Source organism: Rana temporaria, chromosome 1, assembly GCF_905171775.1.
Source record: "Rana temporaria chromosome 1, aRanTem1.1, whole genome shotgun sequence".
NCBI classification, from domain to species: Eukaryota; Metazoa; Chordata; class Amphibia; order Anura; family Ranidae; genus Rana; species Rana temporaria.
In genome coordinates this window covers 296,741,259-296,762,186 of record NC_053489.1, presented here as the reverse complement: position 1 = coordinate 296,762,186, position 20,928 = coordinate 296,741,259, and positions in this window count along the sequence as shown.

The following is a 20,928-nucleotide window of genomic DNA, read 5'->3' as shown; positions in this document are numbered from 1 at the left end:
TTATGGATATTTAGGGGGAACCGCACGTCATTTTTGTTTTAAATTGACGGCGGGGTTCCCCTTAATATCCATACCAGACCTGAAGGGTCTGGTTATGGATATTTAGGGGGAACAGCACGTCATTTTTGTTTTAAATTGACGTCGGGGTTCCCCTTAATATCCATACCAGACCTAAAGGGTCTGGTTATTGAATTTGCGGGGACCTCCGCGCATTTTTTTCCCGAACTCCGATCCCGGACCCAAACTTTTTCCAATTATTCGGGTTCGGGTCCGGGTTCGGGAAAAACCCAAAGTCCGCACCGAACCCGAAGTTTACAGTTCGGGTTCGCTCAACCCTAATGAAAAGAAGATATGTAACTGAATTTAAAAAAATTGCCGAAAGGATGTTAGCCATGCACAAGCATAGTAGCTGGACAGCTATTTTATGCTGGGTTCGAGTTGGAAGTGGATTTGCTCCCTTCTGTCTAGTACTGTTGTTTTTGTGCCAGGCACTACTGAGCATTCCCACGGCCATGTTATATACAGAACTAAAAAAGTTTTCTTTTTCTTTTGGACAAACTATGACAGTTTTTTCTCCAAATGATTTGCAGGTACTGTATGTGTTCACTTCACAATACTTAAATGGTGGCTATTATTATTATTATTATTATTATTATTATTATTATACAGGATTTATATAGCCCCAACAGTTTGCGCAGTGCTTTACAACATGGGGGCAGACAGTACACTTACAATACAAATCAATACAGGAGGGATCAGAGGGCCCTGCTTGTTAGAGCTTACAATCTAGAAGGGAGGGTCAAGTGGAACAAAAAGTAATGTACAATGGAAAAAACACAATGATTGTTGCACTTAGGTATTTCCAGCAGGCAAAGCTGTGTTGTCTGAGGTAGTGAGGGAATGGTTAAAAAGTCAGGATCCTGAACATATAGTTCAAAGTTCTGACAAATGAGAAGCAGAGAGTCAATAAATAAATAAAATGATGTTAGGAATGGCTCGTGATAGAGGTGCAGGGTTTTTAAGGGAAGTCCATAGCCTGGGTGATTACCACAGGGAGTATAGCTGGCACAGGGAAGGCAGCAATATTATAGCATATTTAATTAAGTATTAATGCACTCACTCGAAAACAGGATAAAAGCAGGCACATCATGGTAAATGTCAGATGGACAGCAGGGTTCCAGAATGATCATCTCGTAAGCACTGTGGTGATTTGCTCAGTGACACCAGTGGTTTCTGGTGTCCCAGGCTAGAGTGAGTGAGTGAATAACTTATATAGCGCTGCAAATGCGAACTGAATCGCCTCAAGGCGCTTGGCATCCATTTTCGTTCTGTTTATCCTTCAGAATAGGTCGGTCTTGAGTTTTTTTCTGAAGACCCGGTGATCAATTTCCGTTCGGATGTTAGTCGGTAATGCGTTCCACAATCGAGGACCTTGGACTGCAAATCATCGTTCTCCTTTGGTCTTGTAGCGGGCTTTGGGAATTTGTAGTAGTTTTTGATTAGTTGATCGAAGAACGCGATTGGGGTTTTGGGGTTTTATTTTCTCACTTAAATATTGGGGGGCAGTTCCGTGTACACATTTGTGCGTCAGGCATAGGGCCTTGAATGTGACTCGGTCCTTTACAGCCAGCCAATGGAGGGATCTCAGGGACAGGCTGATTGGTTCCCAGGGTTTATTCCCTGTTACCAGTCGTGCCGTCGTGTTTTGGACGACTTGGGGATGGGCAATCTGGTATTTTGGGAGTCCGAGGTAGGGGGAATTTGCATAATCTAACCTGGAGTTAATAATTGTTCCTACCACTACTGCTATGTCTTCTTTCGGGATGAAGGGAACAACTCTTCATAGGAGACATAGAAGATGGTGAGATCCGCTAACTACTGATCCTATCTGTGCATCCATTGTCATGTCAGAGTCAAAAATGACTCAGAGGCTTTGGACTTGGTGCTAGCGGTGATGGTTTGTCCCAGAATGGGTGGTGGTGTCCAGGTAGTCCTGGCCAGTCTCTTTCCGTTTGCATGGAGTTGAAGGAGTTCTGTTTTTGCTCCATTGAGTTTGAGGTGAAACTCCGTCATCCAGTTGTCTATCTGAGTGAGGCATTGTTCTAATACGGGGTATTGGTTCTTTTTGACGCTGATACAAAAAAAGAGTTGCGTGTCGTCCGTGTAGGAGTGATAGAGAAGGTCTTGGTTACTAATAATTTTTAAGAGTGGGTGGAGGTAAATTTTGAAAAGTACGGGCGATAGGGGTGATCTCTGGGGGACTCAGTAAGACACGCTACGTGATTCAGATGTGAAAAGTCCTAGTTTCACTGTCTCGGATCGTTTTTCCAGGAATGAAAACCAGGGTAGATCCGAGTCTGCAACTCCAGCTACCTCTGTGAGATGGGTTAGCAACAGTTTGTGGTCTACTGTGTCAAAGGCAGCACTAAGGTCCAGCAGTATCAGAAGACAAGATTCTCCGCCGTCTGCTGCTTCGAGAGCTTAATCACATATTTTGAGAAGTGCTGTTTCCGTCCCGTGTCCTGTACGGAAACCCGATTGTAGTGGATCCAGAAGTTTGTGAATGTCTAAATGGTGTTGTAGTTGTTGTTCTACTGCTTTTTTCATAACCTTGGAAAAGATGTTGAGGGAGGTTATCGGTTGGCGGTTGTTTGGGTCTTTTGGGTCTAGATTGTTTTTTTTAGAAGGGGTTTTATTATGCCTTGATTTAAGGAGGTCGGAACCATGCCTTCTTTAAATGATTGGTTTATAAGGTGAGTGATTGTGGATGCCAAAATATCGGGCACATTCTTTCACCAGTTTTGTGGGAATAATGTCATTGGGGGATGTACTGTCTCGGAGCATACAGGGCGCAGGAGGAAGCCTTCACTCAAGAAGTTCCTGGTCTCAGTAGGGGGAAGCTATAATGTGCATGCATTCAGAGCATGCATGCTCCTTCATCAGGCCTAGTTGTCGCCATCTTTGGTGTGTTACATAGAACTGGCAGGGGGGGCGGGCCAATCAGATCACAAGGGTGGCCCCCCTTTCAGAAATTACACACACCAGGGAAGCCCAGGGGTGGGGATTGGACGTGAATAATACAAAACATTTGGAACTTTATATATAGGAAGAGAGAACACATATACTCACAGCACAAAGAAGACAAGGCACACAGACAAGGAAAAAAATATATTAATAAAAGACATGGAACACCAGAAATCACAAAAAAATCCCCAAAATTATCAAGATTGGATGGATGATCTGATTGGAGGATGAACTAGATTAAAAATAATAATAGAAATAAAAAGATCAAAATAAAATTGAAAAATAGAAAAAATAGTAAAAATAAAAGAAAAAATAAGAAGAAAAAAAGGGGGGAGGGGACGATTAAAAAGTTTAAAAACAGGAGAAAAAACTATATATGTGTGCATGCATATAAGCATGATCCACAGGCATACGCACATACATGTGTGTGTGTATATATATATATATATACAAACATACACGCATATGAACATACAATGTCATAAAAGGTAAACTTCACAATATAGTACAATACTATATATATACAGAGCTTTTTTTCTTAGAAAATAGGTGCATGAACTCAACCACGACCCCGTTCAGATTTCACAAACAGTAGAAGGGTCTTAAAGGGGCATTAAATACCAGGATTGCATTACATACAGAGTGCAGAGTTCAGGGGGTTACACACAGAGTGCAGAGCTGTCACTTGTAAACACAGAAACCAGACTTCTGTGTTTACAAGTGATTGTGGTGAGCGGGCACCAAAGGGTCTGAGCCCGAGGTGGTGGAACTGAGTTCCCCCAAGTTCCCCCTGAAAAAAGCCTTGTATATAGTATATATATATATATATATATATATATATATATATATATATTACATAGTAAATGTACTTACTTGTTTCTATGTGTGGGATTTAATAGTGTCTTAAAACTATCATGTTCCTGTGAAACAATATGATGGGAATTGATTAACAAGCAATATTCATGTTTGTACTTAAATGAAATTTTTAGATAAGAACAATTGAGGATGACCTTATTGGGGGAAGAGGGGAGAGGGGGGAGACAGGGAAGGGAATATTAGTACAATGACGGAAAGATTGGATAACATCATTTATATGACAGAATTGATCTCTATGTTTTTGTTTAGGCATCTAGGCACGAGGGCATCTAGGGTATAAATCTAGAAAGTTTCCCTCTCACAGAGACATTTAAAACACTCTGCAAGAGGGAGAGTCCTGGGCATCTGTTCAATTACCCAGACCCGAAGTCTGTCAGTGGAGCCCTGATGGAATTCTTTGAAATGTCTAGGGATACAGGTTACAATCTTCTTCTATGGACTTACGGTGTTCACTGAACCTTGTTCGTAATGTCCGGATAGTACTGCCGATGTAGAGCAGACCGCAGGGACAGGAGACACCGGATATTACAAAATCGGAAGAGCAATTATAAAATTTCAAGTCAGGCATTGTAATTTTTTGCATTGATACATTGAAAGGAGGTCAAGGTAATATTGCTGCATTTAAATTGGCGCTGTTTGTCTGTTTTTCTCGGAACAAAAAGTAATAACTGTGGGGAATGAGTTGATGGAGAAAATGAAAATACAGTTACTGTAGGTGTGAGTAGGGTAGGCTTCTCTGAAGAGAAGGGTTTTCGTCTAAAAGCTAATAGAGTAGGAGATAATTGTAACAGGTGCTCCTCTCAGCGCCGTAATGCATTCCATGCTGGAATGCATGCGGCGCCCGCGCGATGATGTTATTGCCCGACGCCGCTTGCGTTCCAGCTTGGAACGTGGATGTGCGCCTCACCGCCGGCTCGTATCAGTGCTTATGCACTGCACCTGTCCACTGCCTATAAAAGCATTCATTTTAAATAGAAACATTGTTCTAATTTTGTCGGTCGTAGCCGGCTAGGCTACCATCCTTCCCTGGACCTGGAGGCATCCCACTATTAAGGCTACAACGAACTACAGGTACCAGCAATCTTTAACCCTGGATGCCTGCCTGATTGAAGCTAATCGAGATTGCAGTTGCTGGGGACAACCTTCAAGACCTTCCTTGCAGACACCCTATACTACGGAAGCTACACTGAAGCCCTGCAAACGGATAAGTAGCAATTGTGTCACTTTTAGTTCTATAGTGAACTTTTGTATGCTAAGGGATGACGTATTTCATACCTTCTCCCTTAGTGGCCTAATGCACGACTCTATGTGTAACTGATAATCACTTGCATACAGTTGTGCATTGGAATCTCCAAGTGTATATTATAATTTTAAGCGCTAAGCACATTATGTTGTAATGCGTCCAGGAATAGTAGCTCAACGCCTTTCTTTATGTGAGAGAGAGATGATGTAGAGAACTCCCAAACTCCTGTTTGCATGGAGTGACGCCTGGGGTCCAATACTGAATTCTCACATAAAGAGGTACGTTGAAATCCTTGCTAACCGCAGTTGTGGTTCACTCTGTTCACCAGAGTTGTTACAATAATCGGACAGATTGGGGTAGGGCGTTTAATAAGATTGGAGAGGCTCTGGAAAATTCCTGGAAGCGAGCATTAGAGGAGGTGACAAGGGAGCTAGAGAGCAGGAGGTTTTGAGAGGAACGAAGAGAATGAGTAGGTTGGTATTTAGAGACTAGGCTAGTGATGTAGCTGAGGGCTAAGTTGTGGATGGCTTTGTAAGTTGTTGTTAGTATTTTGAATTTAATTTGTAAAAGCCAGTGGAGGGACTGACAGAGCGGAGTAGCAGACACAGAGCGATTGGTAAGATGGATGAGTCTGGAAGCAGCATTCATGATGAATTGAAGGGGTGATAGACTATGTAGAGGTAAGCCAATGAGAAGGGAGTTGTAGTAGTTGAGGCGAGAGATGACCAGGGAGTGAATTAAGAGCTTTGTTGTATAATTGCTTAGAAAGGGGTGTATTTTGGAGATGTTGTGGAGGATGAGGCGGCAAGATTTGGACAGTGATTGGACGTTGGGGTTAAAGTATGTGGGGATGGGCTTATAGTTGTGCCATCAATTTTGACAGAGATCAGGAAGGGGCACATGGGGAGGAAGAATTATAAGTTCGATTTTGGATAGATTGAGTTTGAGGAAGTGGTGTGACATCCAGACTGATATATCTGATAGTAAATTAGTGATACGTGAGGAGACGGAGGGAGTGAGCTAAGAGGTAGAGAAATAGATTTGAGTGTCATCAGCGTAGAGGTGGTATTGGAAGCCATGGGAGGCTATCAGCTGACCCAGGGAGGAGGTATAGTTTGAAAATATAAGAGGTCCAAGAACAGAACCTTGGACCAACAGGAAGAGGAAGAGACGAGAAAGGAGAAAGGAAGAGGAGAGGCGGAAGTAGAGTCATAAGAAGCGCTAAAGGTGCGGTTGGATAAGTAGGAAGACAATCAGCGAAGGGTACAGTAATGGAGACCAAAGGCGTGGAGCTTTTTGAAGAGAAGGGGGTGTTAAACCGTATCAAAAACAACTGAGAGGTCCAGGAATAGTGTCCATTGGTTTTGGACATTAGTATACCGTTCTTTTTTAACCACTTGACACCCGCACGCCGTCATATGACGTCCAAAACGGGGACCTGTTATCCTGGGTGGACGTCATATGACGTCATGGGCTTTGCGGGGGGGATATCTCAATGATGCCTGCACCCGGAGGCATCATTGAGATATCATTTTTTAGCGGCGGCGATCCTGCGCACCGTAAGAATGATCATAGCGGCGGTTCCGCCGCTAGATCGTTCTTACAGGCGGCGGGAGGGGACATCCCCCCCTCCCGCCGCCATCCGGTGCTTCTCCGGGGTCTCCCGTCCCACCGGGGGCCCGGAGAGATGATCGCCGTCCGCCGGATGTTTGCGATAGAGAAGACTGGTGACCAGATGGTCACCAGTCATCTCTATGACCGTCGGAGGCCCGGGCGCGATGTGATGACGTCACGCCCGGGTCCCCGTAAGTAAACAAAGCCGCAATTGCGGCTAGTTTGAATGAGATCTGTGAATTTTTTTTCACGATCTCATTCTTTCCAGCCTGGAGGAGAGATGTGAGGTCTTATTGACCCCGCATCTCTCCTTAAAGAGGACCTGTCACACACATTCCTATTACAAGGGATGTTTACATTCCTTGTAATAGGAATAAAAGCGATTGAAAAAAAAAAAGTGTGAAAAAAAGTGTAAAAAATAAAGAAATATGTAAAATAAAAAATAAAAAATAATAATAAAAAAATTAAAATGCCCCTGTCCCCGGTAGCTCGCGCTCAGAAGCGTACGCACACGCAAGTCCCGCCCACGTATGTAAACGTCGTTCAAACCACACATGTGAGGTGTCACCGCGTGCGTTAGAGCGTGTGCAACAATTCTAGCACTAGACCTCCTCTGTAACTCTAAACTGGCAACTTGTAAAAATTTTAAAGTGTAGCCTATGGAGATTTTTAAGTAACGAAGTTTGACGCCATTCCATGAGTGTACGCAATTTTAAAGCGTGACATGTTAGGTATCTAGTTACTCGGCGTAACATCATCTTTCATATTTTACCAAAAAATTGGGCTAACGTTACTGTTTTGTTATTTTTTAATTTATGAAACCATTTTTTTTACAAAAAAAAGCCGTTTGAAAAATCATTGCGCAAATACGGTGCAAGATAAAAAGTTGCAATGACCGCCATTTTATTCCCTAGGGTGTCTGCTAAAAAAATATATATAATGTTTGGGGGTTCTGAGTAATTTTCTAGCAAAAGAATGATGATTTGTACATGTAGGAGAGAAGTGCCAGAATAGGCCCGGGAAGGAGGTGGGTTTTAAAGCCCGGTATTGAAGTGGTTAATAAAACAATGCTTACACGGTATTTATGTGCATTTATTTTATTGGGACATGAATAATGTTAATAATTTTACTTGGTTCTAAGAGTGATGAACCAAAAATACCTGGGTTAAATTTGGGGCAGGTTGGGTTAAAATTACTATAGTTGGGTACTGAATCCAAAAGTCAACAGGAGCTGAATGTTAGAATTACAGTAATGACCATTTTCTAGGCTAGTAGGAGCTTTAAAAGTGATAAGAGAAAAGATAAGAGAAAAGATAAGATAAGACAAGGGGGAGTGGGAAGCATAGAAAATGACATGGGGATGAAGAAAAGTAGGTCAATAGAGAATCATCAAATTGTGGAGGTTTGGGGTAGGATGCTCCGATGAAGATCTGTTAGGATCGAAACATGTAAGCATCACGCTTATCAGCGATGAAGCAGGACTGACCACCACTACAGCCACCTGATTATATTTTTACTGGGGGCCTTCTCTCCCAACTTAAGAATCTATTTTTACTGCAGCATACATCACTGCACGGACATCACTTTGAGACATACAGCAAGTATTTAAAACTGCATGCTGACTTCTTATTGCCTATCTACACTGCCATCTACTGGCATTCAAAGACATTACAAAGGCATTTATTCACCCTGGAACTGAATGGTCTGGCCTTGGTATGCAGAGGACCTGATTTGAGGGCGCACTTCCCACCATACCACTGAAGGAATCTCCAAAAAAAACGCTGGCCCCTGTAACCAGAGGAATCTCTGAAATCTACAGATACTGACTACTTTCCAAGGGTGGTAAGATCTAAGCAATAAGCAGTTTTTGATATTGTGATCTGGTTTTTCAGCTGTACCGAAGTATGGTACATCTTGCTGATTGCAGCCTCTACAGCAATCCTTGCTTGGTTCCAACAGATCCCATTATATGGTAATCACACCTATCACTGCCAAATTAGCAGTGTTTCCAATGATTTACTTGCTGCTGTCTACCATTGAATTGTAGTTCTATCTACTTCTTCTCCATGTGGAATTTGTCCCCTATGAACTGGTGATAGAATTGATTGGAACTGTATCCAGCTTCACAGATTTTTTTGCAGCTATACTATTCTCAATCTAGCCCTGTGATTTATATATTCTTTATCATGCCCCAGTTCTTTGATTCCTGCAGGTGTATGTAAGCTGTGTGTATGATTTTGGTGGCCACTTGTCCTTGTTTAGACTAACGTCTAATTTTACTAGTGCTGTGGAGATACTGGCACTTTTTGTGTTATTAATGTGTTTTTATGTGGATAATTAATAAATTGCAGTCATATTTATCCGTATTCCCTTTTGACCAATTCTTTTTTTCTCTCCCAATTTTTGATATGCAGTACTAATTCAGAGGAATGCAGATGGTAGTATTTAATATTATATCTATGACCACCATCAAATCGGATAAGATGATCTGGTTAGTGTGACTAATGCAGGATTGCCTCTTGTCACCTAACTCTGACTGCTTTGGATGAGTCACCATTGCCTATATTTTTGTGAATTATTTTAGGATACCCAGGGCTGCCAAATGAGAAGGAATTTAAATTGAGCATGGCCCAGAATTGATGTTCATGCATTTATTGTGTAATTTCTTGTGCTTTCAGTCAATCTGTTTTTGTCTGCTTCAAGAGAGTGGGAGTCTTCGAGGTTCTAACTATTGAATATAGTGGCTGTGAAAATATGCTTTCCCTATTTCTAAAGAAGAGCAGGTAATCTCAGATCTTCATTAGTGTTGAGCAAATACGCCATATTCGATTTTGCGATATATCTCGAATATATAGTCGAATATTCGAGATATATTCGCTAAATTCGAATATTCGTGATATTTTATCGAAATGAAATGATTGCGAATTTTCGCTATTGCGAATGCGAAAATAATTGCGAATTTTCGACAACAGCGGAAGGAGCACTCTGATTGGCTCAGAATATTCGTGATATTTTGCACTCTGATTGGCTCAGAATATTTGTGATATTGTATCGAAATTTCGCAAAATGCGAATGCGATATTGATGGCGAAATTTCGGAAGGAGCACTCTGATTGGCTCAGAATATTCGTGATATTTTACAATACAAAATAATTGCGAAATTTCGACAAATGCGGAAGGAGCACTCTGATTGGCTCAGAATATTCGTGATATTTTACAATACAAAATAATTGCGAATATTCGGCAAATGCGGAAGGAGCACTCTGATTGGCTCAGAATATTCGTGATATTTTGCACTCTGATTGGCTCAGAATATTCGTGATATTGTATCGAAATTTCGCAAAATGCGAATGCGATATTGATGGCGAAATTTCGGAAGGAGCACTCTGATTGGCTCAGAATATTCGTGATATTTTACAATACAAAATAATTGCGAAATTTCGACAAATGCGGAAGGAGCACTCTGATTGGCTCAGAATATTCGTGATATTTTACAATACAAAATAATTGCGAATATTCGGCAAATGCGGAAGGAGCACTCTGATTGGCTCAGAATATTCGTGATATTTTACAATACAAAATAATTGCGAATATTCGGCAAATGCGGAAGGAGCACTCTGATTGGCTCAGAATATTCGTGATATTTTACAATAGAAAATAAAAAGTGTTTTGCATTGGTGGTGATTCTTTACTCTATCCATCTGTCACAGCCGTTTGTCAATCAAACACCTTGAAGATTGAACACGTTCATGCTGCATGCTTTGGACTTTTTTTCACTTCACATATCAAAGACATTTTTATGAAAGATTATTTTTCTATTATTGGGACTATATTTCTTTATATATTTGTTTCACTGTGTATTTCACAAGTTATTTGCGCTTGCTTATTTTATAATTTGCCCACATGTCTTGTCACTAGACATATTTTTTATTCTTGTAGAGCGACTCCATTTTCTGTCTTGTATTAATTTATGTTGTATAACATTTTTGAGTTGCTGCTGTATTCTCCCCTTTTTTTAAGGTATGCGCAATTTTTTCCTTCTTACAAAAATAATATCAAACATACAAATATTCATAACAGAAACATACACAAAGCCCCCCCCCCTTTTGCATCAGAGACAATCAGAGTTCTCCTACCACAGTTATCGAAAATTCGCAATCATTTTCGCATTCGCATTAGCGAAATTTTGCAATTTTTTTTTTATATTCGGCAACATAAAAGGATCGCCTCAGCTTAGCTACTCGGCCCAGGGTCTCTAATCATACCAGCAATGCTTTTAGACGTCGATAGGATGTGATCTGTTTTAAAAATAAAATTGAAAAAATGTGAATATTCGGAATAGCGAATATTCACCCCGAAATTCGAAATATATCGCGAATACTCGAATATGCCATATTCGAGCCGAATATTCGCAATACGAATATTCGTGAGCAACACTAATCTTCATTAGAAATCTTTATACTCCAGCCAGTTCACATCTATCTATCTATCTATCTATCTATCTATCTATCTATCTATCTATCTATCTATCTATCTATCTATCTAGTTGTCCTCCAGGCAATATGTTATGATTATTATACTGTGGTTGCAAGTTTATGATTGTCTCACCCAATGTCTGTAACCAGTGAGTAAATAGTTTATAAAAAAAAAAATACTGGGCATCTTTGTGAAGGTTATCGGGAACAATCCACTACTTGTGGCAGGTGGAGCGGCCAGGTGATGTGGCAAGTGGACAATTCACAACTTGTGGCAGGTGATGTGGCCAGGTGACATGGCAGGTGGACAATTCACAACTTGTGGCAAGTGACGTGGCAAGTGACACGCTAAATACAAGTACACTGCTGCTCTCTCAGCTGCTACTCACTCAGGTCTCACAAAATGGCTGTTTTTTTTAGCTTAGGGAGGGTCTTATGATGTTTCTTAACTAAACGCTTATAAACGCAAATGTGGTAAAACGCTGTGAAAATCGCGGCAAAACTGGCATTTCTAAATGCCAGTTTTAGCCTTTAAAAACGTGTCTTTCTCCCTGGTGTGGAGAAAGCCTCTTGAGGGGGGAGGGGGCGAGTAGGAGTGTCAGGATACCCACTAACACACAGCTTCTTTCTCTATCTGCAAAGTAGAGAGTATCCTGACTTGCCTGCCCGCCCCCTCCCTCCTCAAGAGGCTTTCTCCACACCAGGGAGAAAGCCTCGCATTACGGTGTTGGGTTACAGACAGAAGAACAGGAAGTGAGGATTTCTTAGAAGAAATAAGGACATTTAAAAGCAAAATCGAAGGATGAGGTAAGTGAAGGAGGACTGCACTAAGGTAAAGGAAGCTATTTAGGAAAAAAAAAAAAATTCTTTACAACCCCTTTAATAACAAGAAAAAGGAAAACAATACTGAACAAAATAAAAACGACTGAATATTTTAAATTATATTAAGATATTGGCATTACATGTTCATTCATTGGCCTACATGTTGTTTTTACTTGAAGGTTTTAAACAAGGAAAAACACAGCTGAAACAGTATTATGACTTTCTTTATACCATATCTTTTAGTTAGCTGAAAACTTGCTATGATACAGGCATAATTATTGCCGATACTGAATGATTGTTGGCAATGTTTCATAAGTCCATTATCATCGTTATTGTCCATACTTCTCAATAATCCTGTGTACATTTTTTTTAGAGACACGCTACATAAATTTGGCACAGTCACTGATCATTTGGGATGGATTCAATACTGAGATGCTTGGCTGTTGCAATTATGTATTGTGCTAAGCAATGCATTTCTATGCAATTGTTTACATTACTGTTATACGTGTGGAAATCTGTTCTGTAATGACAAATAATAAAGAACAATTAACTTCTAAATGTGGCTTGTTATTTCAGTTTTCATCTGCAATGATATTCTGGGACTTTTGTCAAATGATTTTATTTTTAGCTAATGTATTTCTCTTTTGGATAACATTTTATTAATTTGAATTTGCATTTTAAAAACTCAGTTTCAGTGATGGCTATGCATACTATACATGCAAGCACACCATATATCTTGTTTCTGAAATGTAGGCAAAGGAACTGTCTATACAGCAGTACTTTTTAAAAAATGTTTATATTTTTGTATTTTTTAAAAATTTTGTATACTTTTTAACATTTATGTTGTTCTTATTAATTGTATTAATTGTATTACTGTTATTAATGTTATAAATAGCATTATTAATAATATTATAAACAAACGTATACATTGGCATTGTACTGTATGTGTCCAAAGTCATTTAGTTTTATCAGTTTTGCTTTAATGAACAATAATCAGCCGTTCTACCCTTTAAAGTAAACCATTTTAACAGGCTGTATCCTTTGATTCACAGTAATGAGAATTATATGGGGGGATAACACAGAAACAATAAATTATTGAAAAAATAAATAACCATTTAAGGACCAGACCAATATGCTGCTAAATGACCCAAGGGGTTTTTACAATTCGGCACTTGCGACGTTTTAACAGAGAGTTGCGCGGTCGTGCGACGTGGCTCCCAAACAAAATTTGCGTCCTTTTCTTCCCACAAATAGAGCTTTCTTTTGGTGGTATTTGATCGCCTCTGCCATTTTTATTTTTTGCGCTATATACAAAAATAGAGCGACATTTTTGAAAAAAAAACTATATTTTTTACTTTTTATTATAAGAAAAATCAAATAAACTAAATTTTAGTCAAACATTTAGGCCAACATTTATTCAACCATATGTCTTTAGTAAAAAAAAATCGCAATAAAAAAAATTAGCTACCTAGCGGCAACAGTGACACTAATACAGCGATCAGAAAAATTATCGCTTAGTGACACTGGCAATAGGGAGTGAAAGGGTTAACTAGGGTGGTGATCAAGGGGTTAAAACTTTATTAGGGGGGGTACGGGGGCTACCCTGAACCTAACACTAACTGCCTGTCACACTGACACTAAATGCAGTGATCAGTACATATATGATCACTGCATTCAGTGATACTGTGACAGGGTGGTGGGGGGGGTTCGGTGATCGTGGGGGTTAATGTGCCTATGTGTAGTGTGTGTCAGTGTAGTGTTGGTGCGACTTACTGTGTGATGTATTCTGTCCTCAGCGGCGGTTGAAAATACCGCCGAGAGGAGAGAATACATCACTTCCTCCTTCCTGTGTTTACACAGGAGGAGGAAGTGACACACGGGGGAGCGCTCTCATTGGCTGTGAGCGATCCGGAGGGGACGGACAAAAACGAACAGCCGCCCCCTCGTCCCGGATCGCTCGTGAAGCCACGGGAACCGCCGCATGTACTGGGGGGGTCCCGATCGGACCCCCGACCCACGTCTAGGCAGGTACCTACAGGTACGTTGATGTGCCTGTCCGTGCCATTCTGCGGACGTAAATGTACATGCGGCGGTCCGGAAGTGGTTAAGCAAACAATTATAAAAATTAAACCAAACAGCATTCCTGTTCAAGTTGCTTCTTAACCTACTGTAGCTGCATAATTTCAGAATTTTGACAAACATATACTACTACTAACAAGTAAGGATTTATGCTGTACATTATGTGAAATTTAAGTGTTTGCTTAAATTGACAAACTGACCACAGAAATCCTAAACTAGTTAGGCTAGGTTCACATCACGATTTTTACATCCAATAATCGGACCGTTAAATCGGATGGAATCGTATATGACAAAATCGTATGTAATCGTATGTCAAAAAAAAATCGGATCCTGATTTTAAATAATGTCTGGCAATGGCCATAAAAGAAGATTCTTGAAGTTTCTAGCTCATTCCAGTGTCTAGTGCGCATGCGTAATAAAAAATCGGGTACGATTTATCGGATAAAAACGCACAGTCATCCGATTTATTACGATTTAGATTGACCACAATATAAAAAAAATCGGATCCTGATTTTAAATAATGTCTGGCAATGGCCATAAAAGAAGATTCTTGAAGTTTCTAGCTCATTCCAGTGTCTAGTGCGCATGCGTAATAAAAAATCGGGTACGATTTATCGGATAAAAACGCACAGTCATCCGATTTATTACGATTTAGATTGACCACAATATAAAAAAAATCGGACACGATTTTAATACGATTTCAAATCAGGACCAAAAATCGTGGTCAAACACGATTTTTTATGCGATTTTAAATCGTATCAAATCTGATGCGGATCAAATCGGATGCACTTGGGGACCTACATTAATGAATGGAAGTGAATGGATACGTTTTGCCATACAGATTTGTACGATTTCAAACCTAAGAATCGTGAGAACAAGTAGGATGATAAAATCGTGGTGTGAATGCACCCTAACATGATAGATCAGGTAGGTAGAGAGAATGAACAACACATTCCTGCACTAGAGTAAGCTAACTGTATAGTGTCTCAAGCGCCTGGTCAAACTGTGGATAATTTCATAGATGCCTTGCTGCCCTTTACCACTGGGGTAGTCCTGACCATACTGTGATAATAGAAAAAGAAAAAAAGGGTGCAATGGCCTAGTGCATTATCCAACAGATTTATTAAAAGGTATATATATATATAAAAAAAAGACATAAAGATGTCTACTGACAAACATGAGATAAAAAAAACACTCATTAGGCCACATAAGTGGCAATCTCTCATCAATTGCTCGAATCACCAAACCTTGGGGTGGGGGGTCCTAGATGAGACCCCTCAGGCTGACGCATTTTGAAGGACTGGACTTCTTCTTTAGAAGTTCTGAAGAAGAAGGCCAGGCCAGGCCATCTCCTTCTATTAAAGCTGGGTTCATTCACCCAGCACCCACTCCCCCAGTATTTCCCAGTGTTCCTGACTGAGGATATTCTGAGTGCCTTCAAGATTCTTTGTGTGATGCCCTGTACACATAATCGGAATTTCAGACGGAAAAAGTCAGAGGGACTCTTTCCATCGGATTTTCCGATCGCGTGTAGCCCCATCTGAGTTTTTTCATCGGAAATTCAGATGAATTCCATCGGAGTTTAGATATAGAACATGTTCTATTTTTTTTTCGATGGAATTCCGTCGGAATTGCGATGTGATTTGGCCGGGCAAAAGCCAGATCGTGTGTACGTGGCATTGGTGTTTCTGACTTATTGGGAAAATTCTGGACTAGATTCTAGAATGGAGCTTAAAATAAGCAGAGTAGGGATTGATGCCGGAGCTACAAATTAAAGAAGAAACATTTTAAGAATAAAAGGAGACACAGGCATTATAGGGCTGCTGGTTATTATATTTGAAAGGGGTTGCATATTTGTGAGGCTGCTGAGAAAGGGTAAGAACTGAACTTAATTCAAGACAGTGCACATTAAGGTGTCTGTTGAAGAATTAATATGAGAAAGACTGTACATTAGGCATTGCTTATGCATGCATGCGGGGGAACTGGTGATTTCTAAATATGAATGACTGGGCTGTACATTGAGGACTGTTGATGGATGCATGGCAGAGCAAGAGGGTTGCTGAATGATGAATTTAAACTGGCAGAACATTTGAAGAATTTCCCACATCCGGGCTAATGGTTTCTGAAGATATATTCTGCCCTGTGATTCTTTGTCCTTTGCTCTGAATTTCTGGCACTGCAGGATTTAAAAGCTTTGGGTATAACAGAGCAATGCATTACAAAAGATCCTAACGATGGCCTGTCCCTTCCTTCCCCTCCTCCACTGACAAAAGCTCATTAGATGTTTTTGCTGAGTGTCCCTGTGCCTGTGTGGGTTTTCTCTGGGTACTCCGGTTTCCTCCTACTCTCCAAAGACATGCTGATAGATTAATTGTCGCCTGTCTAAATTGGCCCTGATATTTGTATGTATGAATGTGAGTTAGGGACCATAGATTGTAAGCTTCTTGAGGGCAGGGACTAATGTAAATGTAAATTGACGGCGCTATATAAGTACATGTAATAAATAAATGTAGCACAGGCTGTGAGTTGGCTTGGGGGGGGGGGGGGTGGGCTGGATGATGACTGGATACTCTTCTTAACCTACAAATCTTGATACATTCAATGAAATTAAGGAATGGAAGCTTCTGTAATGCATTGCGATGTTAGATCCGGAAATTATAACTCTGAAAGTTGTGAAGAGCACAGGACATGAGCAGACAGAGGATTTCTTTAGGAACCATCAACCTGCAGGACATAAAGGATTTTTTCATTACAGCTAGTTATATGATTTGTCAGCTTTAACTACTTCATCTCAGGAGCAATTATTTCATTTTTTTTCACACTTTTTAAAATCTGCGTTTTTGGTTAGCAAATTATTTTAAACCCCTAAGACATTAAGGCCCGGATTCACATACATTGGCGCATATTTATTCCGGCGTAGCGTATCTAATATGCGATACGCCGACGCAGCGCAGAGAGGCAAGCACTGGATTCACAAAGCACTTCCTCCTACTCGCTCCTAAAGATACGCTGGGTTTCCTCAGCGTAAGCCAGCGTAGGTGGAAGTGGGCGTGAGCCATGCTAATGAGGCGTGACCCCATGCAAATGATGGGCCAAGCGTCATAGAAGTACTTAAAACTAACGGCGCATACGCGGTCCCGTGGACGCATCCCAGTGCGCATGCTCAGAATCACGTCGGAACTACTCCCTAAGATACGACGGATCACTGCCTACGACGTGAACGTAACCTACGCCCAGCCCTATTCATGTACTACGTAAACTACATAAAATACGATGGCTGTGTTCCCTGGTCCATACCCTAGCATGAGTTGCGCCTCATATATGGGGAATAACTTTACACCGGACGTACGACTTACGCAAACCGCGTATATTATGCGCCGGCGCAAGTACGTTTGTGAATCGGCGTATCTCCCTCATTTGCATATGTGCATAGAAAATGCATGGGAGCGGCAAATGCGCCCAGCGTAAATATGCGCCCACGATACGACGACGTAGGCAAGTTACGTTGGTCGTAGGAAGCCTATTTTCAGACGTATCTCAGATTGTGGGCACAGCGCACAGATACGACGGCACATAGTTACACTTACGCGGCGTATCTCGAGATACGTCGGCGTAAGTGCTTTGTGAATCTGGGCCTAAATGTTTTCTGAAAGCAGAATTAAAAGTTGGTAGTAGATATTATATTTTAGCAACTATTTATCACATCTATATTTTCTGTAAAATAATCCACCAAACTGAAGGTTAGGGCACACAAACACAATAAAATCAATAATAACATGGTTTGTACTAAATAAAAACATGAGTTTGTGTTGACTAAATAGATAACAATTGTGTTAAGCTTCAAAATTGCATGCACCCATGAAACAGCAAAAAAGTATGGTACCCATAATTATCAATAGGTGACATTTTAAATGTCTTTACAGCTCATCCGTTTGGTATTAAAGCGGATCTCCACTCTAAAGTGGAGTCCCGCTGATCGGCACCCTCCCCCCCTCCGGTGTCACATTTGACACCTTTCAGGGGGGAGGGGGGTGCAGATACCTGTCTACAGACAGGTATCTGCACCCACTTCCGGCCCTACGATACGGGCAAAGGACGGGTTTTTTCCTTACCTTCCGTCCGTCCCCCGTTGTATGCTGGGAACACTCGGCTCCCAGCACACAGCAGGAGCCAATCGGCGGGCGCAGCGCGACTCGCGCATGCGCCGTAGGGAACCGGGCAGTGAAGCCGGAGCGCTTCACTTCCTGGTTCCCTCACCGTGGATGGAGGGGGGAGCAGCAGGGTGACGAGCGATCGGCTCGTCATCTGCTGCGATCACCGCTGGACTCCAGGACAGGTAAGTGTCCTTATATTAAAAGTCAGCAGCTGCAGTATTTGTAGCTGCTGGCTTTTAATATATTTTTTTAGTGGCACATCCGCTTTAACCATAAATGGGAGACCTAGAATTATTCCTTTCACTCCAGCATGAATGACAATGCCCAGTAAGTGTTGGGAAATCATTGTTTACAAACACATGTGCACCCTACTCACGTATGTGTGGGTGCAGGTGGAAGAGGATGTTTTTAATTGTTTTTATTTTCTAAATGATTTTTATAATTTTTAACGTGTTTATGTTTCACTTACCTTTATTGATATCAACAGGGCTAAAAAGCCTCCTCTGTGATAGCTTTGGTGAGGTGACAAGTACTTTTTATGGAGACATCAGGGATCTATTAGACCCCTAACGTCTCTCCTGCTTAAAATTAGTTTTAAGTTCAGAAGATTCAGGGTTCATGCTGAGCTATAGATTGGGCAAACAAAACAGTCAGATTTACCACTAAATGACTTCATGTTCCGTGGGTTGCAAGTTTCTTTGGTTGCTATAAAGCAAGAGACTGTTTTTTGTAAATTGTATCCATTTTTATTTATAATCCATATGTATTTACAGAGGTGAATATGAAGGACAAAGCAGAGATATCAGAACCAATATAGAAATAAAAACTGCTAGCTGAATATTCATTTTTAGCTATATTATTAGAGAAAAAAACAAAGTCCAAAGTATCTTTTAGCTTAACCCAAAATACAATAAAAATGCTTTTCCGAGCAGTGTTAAAACATTCCAGTTTGAAAAATAACAATGAAGCCTCTCTAATCTCAAAGCTTTACAGCTTTTCACAAAATACCTTAACATTATAGTCGTAGTAATTGAGCTTTACCCAGAAATGTTGCTTATTAGACGATTCTATGCTCTGTTGTACTTACTGTAATTGTTTCTTCAGCCATAGCATTCTGTCATGTGTTAGCAGAGTGTATTCTTAACAGATTTTACTTTTCTCAAATTGTCCAAAACATTTTCAACTGTAATATCTAAAATGTGTCTCTTAATAGCCATGTTGAGCACTGAGACAATGATAAAAAAGAATAAAGATATAAAAAGAATTCTTGGGGGGGAAATATTGCATTTACTAGAACTGAGGTGTAATCACTGAGAAATGGAGTGGCAATGACTTGGTGTACAGGATCTAAAAATATAAAATGTATGTAACAGGTTAACATTATGTTTGCATATTGTTATCAACAATGCCTTTTTTTAATGGTAAATAGAAACTACTGTATTTATCGGCGTATAACACGCACAGGCGTATAACACGCACCTTCAATTTAAGAGGGAAGTTCCAGGGATTTTTTTTTTTTAATGAAGAACTTTGACGCAAAATAAGGATCAGTGCCCATCAATGCAGCCTTATCAATGTCCAGCTGCAGCCTCACCATTGCCCATTAATCAAACCTGATCACTGCCCATCTGCAGCTTCACCATTGCCCATCTGCAGCCTCACAATTTCACATCTGCAGCCTTGCCATTGCCAAGCTAAGGCCTCGCCAAGTCAGCCTTAGTAGTGCCAATCTGCAGCCTCACCAGTGCCCATCTGGAGCCTCGACATTGCCCATCAATACTGCCTTATAAATGCTCATGTGCAGTCTTACCAGTGCCAATCTGCAGCCTTGTATTGTCCATCATTGCAACCTGATCAGTGCCCATATGTAGCCTTGCCATTGCCCATCAATGCAGCCTTATCAGTACCCATCTTTAACCTCATTAGTGCCCATCTGCAGCCTTGCCATTGCCCATCATTGCAGCCCCACCAGTGCCCATCTGCAGCCTCACCATTGCCCATCAATACACCCTCATTAGTGCCCATCTGCAGCCTCACCAGTGCCCATCTGCAGCCTTGTATTGCCCATTATTGCAGCCTGCTCAGTGCCCATCATTGCAGCCTTACCAGTGCCCATCTGCAGCCTCACCATTGCACATCAATACAGCCATATTAGTGCCCATCTACAGCCTCGCCAGTGCCCATCTGCAGCCTCATATTGCCCATAATTGCAGTCTGCTCAGTGCCCATCTGCAGCCTCACCAGTGCCCGTTAATGCAGCCTGCTCCGTGCCAAATTAGAGAGAGCCAGAACTCGTTCTCATGTGACATCAATGTTAGAAGCCACCCAGGAGGAAGGACTGTGCGTGACTGCAAGCCAAGCTGAGTACACAGGAGATCCGGCTCTGTTTAATTTGGCAGCGCTCACCCCCTCCTTCCCCTCCGAGGCAGCCTATATTGGCGTATAAAACGCACCCACAATTTGACCCCTATTTTAAGGGGGAAAAAGTTTGTGTTATATGCTGATAAATACGGTATATATTTTAAAGCAAAACTCCAGGCAGGACTTTTTTTTAGGAAATATACAATCGTTCTGCTTCTTCTAAATCCTCCCTGCTGTGTCATCCTGATTTTGTGTTTACAAGACTGGTGGCAGAGATCCCT